This window comes from Lygodium microphyllum, chromosome 1 (genome assembly GCF_053477565.2).
Source record: "Lygodium microphyllum isolate KBCC chromosome 1, Lygodium_microphyllum_v1.1.10, whole genome shotgun sequence".
Classification (NCBI taxonomy): domain Eukaryota; kingdom Viridiplantae; phylum Streptophyta; class Polypodiopsida; order Schizaeales; family Lygodiaceae; genus Lygodium; species Lygodium microphyllum.
This window is the reverse complement of record NC_141135.1, coordinates 103,033,996-103,042,584: the sequence shown is the minus strand read 5'-3', so window position 1 is coordinate 103,042,584 and position 8,589 is coordinate 103,033,996.

Below are 8,589 nucleotides of genomic sequence, written 5' to 3'. Positions count from 1 at the left end.
GCATGAATAGAAGCAATATAAAATAGGGCCAATTTACCTATAAGCTGATCTGCTGAAGATAAGATTAATCAAAACCCATTGCAAATGATGGACATAAGAAAACATCAATCCCATCAAGCATAAAAGTCACTAATTAAATGAATAAATTTTGGCACCACAAAATATGGCAAATTTACCTGTAAATTGAGCTAGATAATCTCTGCTCTACCTTGTGTTAAGTGCTGCAACAACACTTGATCCTTAAGTTAGAACTACAATCAAACCCTATTGTAAAGATAGTAGAAAAGGGATAATGCAGAGAGGAAGAAAGAGAGTGTGTGTGAGTACACGGGAGAGAGAAATAAATGAGCACCTATCCAATCTTGCCCACATTGATCTCTGCAAAAGACAATTTTGCAAGAGTTATTATTTACATGAAGGTAAACTGAAAAAATAGTAGAAAAGAGGAAACATAGAGAGAGAAAGAGAGAGGGAGAGAGAGATAAGCACTTATGCAATGCCACCCAAAATGATCTCTACAATAAAACAACAACAAGCGTTAGAACTAACATTATGTTGTATTGAAAAGATATCAGAAAAAAAAACCAAACAGAGAGAGAGAGATTAACACCTTTGCCTCTTGCTCCAAATAAACATTGCAAGAAAACAACAATTAGAACCAACATCAAATTCTATTGAAAACACAACATAAAAGAGAAACAACACATAGAGAGAGGGGGGAAAGAAAGGAGAGAGAGATGAGCATCTCTGTCTCCTGCCCCAAACAACCTCTATAATAAAACAACAACAACAGTAAGAAACAACATCAAACCCTATTGAAAAAATAGCAAACAAGAGAAAATACAAAGAGAGATGGGCACCTATGTTTTGCCCAAAATCTGGAGCTACTGCGTGGAGAAGAAAGTGCAGAGGTAAACAGAACGCTCAAAACCCTAATTACTCTCAGTAGGGAGCTTTAATGGAGACAAAAATTCACGAATATAGAGAAGAGAGGGAACATGATCTGTTGCTCAGCTTTTGGGTCAGATTGATTTCGTGAGAGGAAAAAAAACCGAAATTGAAAATTCTCCATAAAAGGGGAGAAATGCGAGGTGAGAGAAACTAAAATTTTGTGTACTATTCATTCTCCCTTTTTTAAATCCCCTTTACCCCTTTTTTAAATAGAGAACCCAAGATTTGGAGAGAGAAGATTCACCCTCCATGGATGTCAACATCTAGCCTTCCTATTGGACAATCCAAAAGGCCCACATCTTAAACTATATTATTTTTAAGGGTCCATTTGTGAGTTTATTTTTTTCCTAATGTAAGCACTGGTTTGGGGATGAAACCCTTACTTCGATGCTCGATTTGAAGCGCGTAAGCACTCAAGCTTGAATCTGTTGGTCTCGACAATGGAACCAAAATGTAGAGACGAGCTCACGCTCAAGCTCAAGCTCAACCACCAAGACCCACGGAGGACTGCTTATCTTTCAAGCGTTTCAAGCTGAGCACTAATGGCTACCTCTCACATAGCCGATGCGCTATCTATCTCTACGACTGTATTGAGCTTATCTCCAGCCCGATTGAGTTGCCTCCTCTCTCGAGCACTCTGGTAGATCCACGATCCAAGTGCAAGCTTCAAGTGAGCTCGATTCTCAAGCTCCACGATCCAAGTCCAAGGAGAAGAGAAGAAGAGAGGAGAAGATGGAGAGCTTCTCCACCACGGTCCCTCACCCTCACACACTCACTCCCTCAATCTCTCACACTCCCTTTCTCATGCACAAGCTCAAGCAAGCAAGAAGAAAAAGAAGAGGAGAGCCACTTTTTGCCACACATAAGAATGAGCTCTCATTCACTTTTTGAGCTTTATATACATGCCCTAAAATTCCATGGGCATCCATTCCGCCTAGGCCCTTTTTTCCATTATCCTCCTATCTTCCTAGCTTCCTTCCTACCGCCTATCTACCTTTACAATTTGCACAGGGGCGCTCTTAAAACAAATCATGATGCTCCTTGCACTCTTTTACAAAAGTTTTGACTTGCGATTTTTCTTGTGCGCCTTTCTCCTTGATTTAGAACTTTTTTGTGCTTCTTGTGTTTCCATATTTTTCTTGGTATGCCTTTGTCTTCCATTTCACTTTTGCCTTGGCCTTGTCTTCTACTTTAGATTTTCTTGATTTTCCACCTTGTTCATCTGAGGGGTTAACAGTTGAGATGTTGGTTTTATCTTATAAAAGGTTTTGAGATCTATAGTAAGTATATCTCTAACATTGAATTCACTTAAATAAATAAAAACAACATGCATACATCAGTTGCCTTGCCCTTGACTACCTTGGTCTAGCCACTCACATGATGTCAGATTTCCTCAACATTCCTTGCCCTCACCTTCTAATTACCCTCATCCTTGTCTCCAACCTACCCCCGACACTTGCCCTCTTGTCTTTTCCCCCCACCCTACAAGTCCCACCCAAGTCAGTCTGCCTTTCTCCCTACCCTCACCTTAAGACCCCACATCATAGGTCCTACCCACCCTACTCAACTCACCCTAACTAGCACCCACCTTCCTCACTTGGCATGCCTTGGAGATTTTTGCCCTTGACCAACGCTAGACTCACCCTTGCCCCTATCATTCACTCACCTTGACCTATTCAAACCCACCTTCCTCACTCATCCTACCTTAACACCTCCCTTCACTTGACCTAACTCAACCTTGCCCTACTCATCCCCTCATCCCCCTCACCCCATCTACCTCACCTCACACTACCCCTAATCCTAAGCTACTCTTGGAAACCCCCACCCTGAAAAGAAAAAAAAAAGAGAAGAAGAAAAGGAAAAGGGAAAGTCTATAAGAAGGAAAAAAAGTAACAGACAAAGGAAGATGCATATTTTCTTGCCTCTAGCTCTTTTCATACATGGGTCTTGGTTTGAATGTTTTAGGAATGAAATTCAAACTTTATTATTGTGACTCAATTCCATGATGGAGTGAGAAGAGATATGAGCTAGTGTCTCATATCTCTTCTCAATATGCTATTTCAAAATTGAGCCTGAAGTTATGTATGATGCATATCACTATAGAGAACTTATTGAAATCTCATTTTTAGGCTCAATCTCAAAGTGGAGCACAAAAAAACACAAGGTTGTAACATCATCAAAAGGAGAGGTAGATCTATTATGGTGTCTCAAATGAAAAAGTGAGGCTTAATGTGTGATGAGATTCTGTGTATAGAGGCTCAACCTCAAAATTGAGCTTGAAGGAGAAAGAAGGAGACACAACTTGAGCATGTAGCCTTGTGAGAAGCCTATCATTATAGAGGACTTGGTTTGAGTGTGATAGGAATGAAAATCAAAGCTATTTACTTATTTTGACTCAAATGCATAATGTAATGAGGAGATATGAGAAAACATCACATTGTCAAGATACCATTTCAAAATTGAGCACGAAGCCATGTGTGAGGCATATCACAATAGAGGACCTACTTAAATCTCATTTTTGAGGCTCAATCTCAAATGAAACTTGAATATATAGAGAGACATAACATCATATAAAAGAGAGTTGGATCTGTTATGACTCAAATAAAAAATTGAAGCCAGATGGGTGAGAGGTTATTATGATGGAGGTTCAATCTCAAAATTGAGCGTGACCAGGAGAGAGGAAGAGACACAACTTAAGCATGAAGACTTGTGACAATCCTAACATTATAGGGGACTTGGTTTGAGTGTTATAAGAATGAAATTCAAATCTATTTTCTTACTATGATTCACTTACATGATATAATGAGAAGAGATATGAGACTCAATCTAGACTCAATTGCATAACTCATTGAGAAGATATATGAGAGAACATTTGGTTATCAATATAGATTTCAAATCAAGCATGAAGCATATGCTAAGCATATCATTATAAATAACTTACTTTAATCTCATTTTTAGGCTCAAAGTGCAATACTAAAAAATAGAGGGATATATCATCATAAAAAGGAGAGTTTGATTTGTTATGATGACTCAAATTCAAAATTGATAATATGTGAGAGGTCCTTATTATGGAAGCTCAATCTCAAAATTGAGTGTGACAATGAGAGGAAGAGAAGCCTAACATTATAGGGGACTTGGTTTGAGTGTTATAGGAATGAGATTCAAACATACTTCCTTATTGTGACTCAATTACATGACATTATGAGAAGAGATATGAGACAATACCTCATTATCAAGTAACATTTCAAAATAAAGTATGAAGCCATGTTTGAGGCATATCATTGTAAAGGACTTAGATCTCATTTTAAGGCTCAAAGTCGAGCATAAAAGAACTTAGGGACATATCATCATAAAAAGTAGAGTTGGATATGTTATGATGACTCAAATTCAAATTTGAGGCCTAATAGGTGAGAGGTTTTTAGCATGGAGGCTCAATCTCAATATTGAGATGATCATGATAGAGGAAGAGATGCAACTTGAGTATGAAGACTTGCGAGAAGTTTGAGTATTATTGAAATTCAAACATATTTCCTTATTATGACTTAATTGCATGAAGTAATGAGAAGAGATATGAGATAACGTTATGTAGTTAGCAATCAATATCCCACTAAGTTAATATTGAAAGAAATTATTTATCTAAAAAGGAAGACTGCCAAATTAGACCACCACCTTAGATTTCAAATTAAGTGAGCTAGCGATATATATCCATAGCTTCCCCACATGAATTTGATCATTGCACTCTGGAAACCATGGCCCCCACTATATCAATATAGCTTTAATTGTAAATTAATTGAAATGAGATAGAGAGAGAGAGAGAGAGAGAGAGAGAGAGACCAAGTTGCATAGCTACTAGGTGATTTCCTCTCTTTTGGTCCTTTTTTTATTTCTTTCTCCTTATTCTTATTCTTGTATTTTTTTTTTCTTTGTTTTTCCCTCCACTTGGTGCAAACATTGGGGGGGTACACACACACACACACACACACATGGCTAGAGAGAGATAGAGAGGTTGAGAGAGAGTGAGGTTATTGTTTAGGGTAATATTCTTAATCAAGGATGAAGACATGCCTTCACAAGTTTCTAACGTTGTTGCTTCATTTGAGAGTATATCAATAACTTTGTATGGTCTTTTAGACTTCTTCCCATCCTAGAATTAACTTGGGCTTCTTATCATGATAATCAACATTGTAGATGAGAACCAAATCTACAAGTTGGAATCTCAGCTTTTTGGAACTGTATCGATCATGCCATGCCTTTCATTATTGTTGAATGGCATTGAGGGCTTGCTAGATGTGAGCACAGGTCTGATCCAAAAGATGCAAGAATAGTGAGGACTTGAATTACAAGGCCACAATGTTGGAATGCTGCATTCGATTAGATGTAAGTGCAATGAATTAAAATGACAAAATTACTTCCATCCCAAACACTAAGTTGAAAAGGTGTGTGGCCCATTGTTGTCTTATGATTAGTGAGGTATGCTCATAAAACACAAAGCAAAACCCCATCCCAATGTTCTAGATATGAGCAACATGTCCAAAGGAGGAGGTACTAAACTTAGTACATAAGCATATCTTGAGAAACACCTATAATGTATGACTATTTGTAAAGGTTATCTACCACCACAACCAACACTTGCAACTTGTTTGTGAAATGACAAGGTTTGCAGAGTTTAATAACCTTACCAAATTTGCACATGAATAGCCTCTAACTCTTGAAAAGAGGCTAAAATGCAAGAGGAACGTGAATTCGATTACACATAGAGAGATCTCCACAAGTGTACTCCACAGTAAGGCTTGCTTGTAGAATCTTGTGCTTGCGGCTCACACCTTCTCACTTGCACTACTCTGATGCCATGAAAAGATGGGGGAAGAGAGAGGGAGCTGAAGCTCTTGCAAGACATGCAACACACAAAGAATGCGCACAAGATGGGAAGATGAAAACCCTAGTTTTTCTTCTTCTCCATTATAACAATCTACCAAGAATAAAGAGAGAGTACAATGTACATAATATATAAGCAATCCATAGTGTGAACACACTAGCTACAAAGATGTCTAGATAATATCCTATAACTCAAGTGGGTAGACCAATTGATGTCTAGCTCTCTAAAGTATCGTTGAAATGATATGCCAATGCAAATACCAACCATGTTAGAGATATGATTGCAAAAAAGGTTCATTTGAGTACAAGAGTGTCAACTCATGTTGAGCTTGTCATCTTAGCACACCCAAAGGTGAGTTACCTATTCAACCCAATGCCAATTGATTAAGATGTTGAGCCAATTGATCACTGACAAGAGCTTTGATATAGATGTCAACACACTTGTTCTTCTTAGTAGAATAATAATAGTACCACAAATCCATCTTTAATGAGCTCCCAGATGTTACATATTTATGACAAATATTATGCCAAAGTGAACTTGGTGAATGATGTCAATTAAGAGTTAAAGCTAAGAAAGACATAAGCAACTAATTGGAGAACCAAAGCATAAGCTAACAAAATATCAGATATTTGCTTGTGCTATAAAATTCAAGAATCAAACTTTGTCACATGCAAAATGTAAAAACCCATGAGCAAGGCAGAAGGTTGAGGCCGAGAACCAAGAATTGTAATGGGTAAGCCATAAAGGAAAATATCAAATGCCTTATCTTGATCTTCCCTCCAAACAAATTGAACAGCTTTCTTAGTTTAAGGTAGCCAAAGTAGTACATATATGGGCAAGGTACTTGAGATATATACCCTCTTCAAAATTTTGTGGGAGTGAGCTTAACCCTCATTGAATATCTATAATATAAGAATGTTTCTCAATCATAAACTAGAAACATGACAAAAGCACCTTATGGATGAGAGGTGCCTAGATTAACACATTGAGATCTCTTGGAATTGATCATGGTGTGAAAAAGATATAAGATTCTCTCACCTTCAATCTTCCAACTTATCTTCAACAACCCTTTCCTTTATGAGAGTCAACATTGATTTAAGAGAAGGGCCTAAACTCCTCTATATTAGTATTGGTAGTTGAGGCTATCACACCTAATAGCTCCCAACTCTTGAATAACTTAGCTCATTTAGATTGGTTAAGGGCATTCTCGTGCAATATGGGTACAAATAAGTGAACTTTCTCCTAGGTGCTTTACCAACTAACCAAAATCAACAAACTCAAGATTGATACCAAAACAAGCAAGGCAAGTCATTAGTTGCAAAACTTTCAAGGTTTTCAAAATCAACAAATCTCTTTGGAAAACCAATTTTTTTCTAGAAAATTTAAATGTACTATATGACTCTATCACTCTATAGTCATACAAAAAAGACTCCACATACTCAAGAAGCTACTCTAAAGACATACAAAATTCCACTCAAGACTTAGAAAATACGTATGGAGACTATAGGGGTGTTGAAAACATGGTTTTTGTTAGAAACTTGGGAAACTTCGCTACAAATTACATCTATATGCCTACAAATTGACTCAAAATCCTTAAACAAGGATCCCCATACATAAGTTCCCTACAACCTAGACAATTCAACACTAGCAATCGTTGGGGACTAGATACTTCTCATTTCTATCAAGGTAGGGGCAAGGGATGCCACCCTTTGCTTGAAACATGTCAAGTATATAAAAAATCACCATCCAAAGATGGAATTGCTAGAGTTTCATCTAAACTTTCCACATTCATGAATTCTGAACTTAGAGCACTGGATATACATGCATAATACAATAAACTATTGGTAGCTTGGCTTAACAACACAATTGCAATGAATGATGGACGATACTCCCATCCACGATCCTACAATTCTCATTCATGTGGTAGAAGAAGGCCACTCATTAGAACCTTTGTGCTTTTACGATATGTTGAATAAAATCAACATCAATAATTTAGAATCACTAAAACCCATTTTTCTAGTAGCATGGCTATGGGGAACTTCATTTCATCTTCAAAAGGTAACATCCTTCTTCCACTCCTTAGATATTTTTGCATGGATCAATGAGAATATTCTAGACATTTTCCCTCAATATGGCTAGCACCATATCCCACTCCATAGTGATACCCACTTTGCATATAGAGGATCATCCAAACTTAATCCAAAGTGTGTGTTAGAATTCAAGTAAGAATTGGATAAAATTTTGATATAATAATCAACATGCCCATAGAGAACTTGGAGTGGCTTGCACCAATTGTGATTGTGCCCAAAAAGGATGGAAAGATCCTATTATTGATCAATTTTTGTGTAGTGAAGAAGGCCACCATTAGCAAACAACTTCCCCTTGCCCTACATTGATAGAGTACTAGGGGATGTGGTGGTAGGCCAAGCTCTTTATTGGCTCGTATGGATGGCTTTAGTGGCTATACTTAGGTGGACATACATCCAAACAATCAAGCAAAGATTGCTTTCGTCACATAATGGAATATGTTCTAGTACAACAATTTTGCTTTTGATTTAAGGAGAGCTCCAAGCACATTCCAACATGATACGATGGTAATATTCCAACCACTCCTTTATGATTTTCTTTGCATATTTTTGGATGATTTTTCTATCTTTTCAAGTGGCAAAGAAGTGACTCCATTAGAAGCCTTAGGGTTACAAAGTAGAGAAAGTGGGATAAGAGTTAATCTCATCAAGTGTCACTTTCTTGTTCCTAAGGGG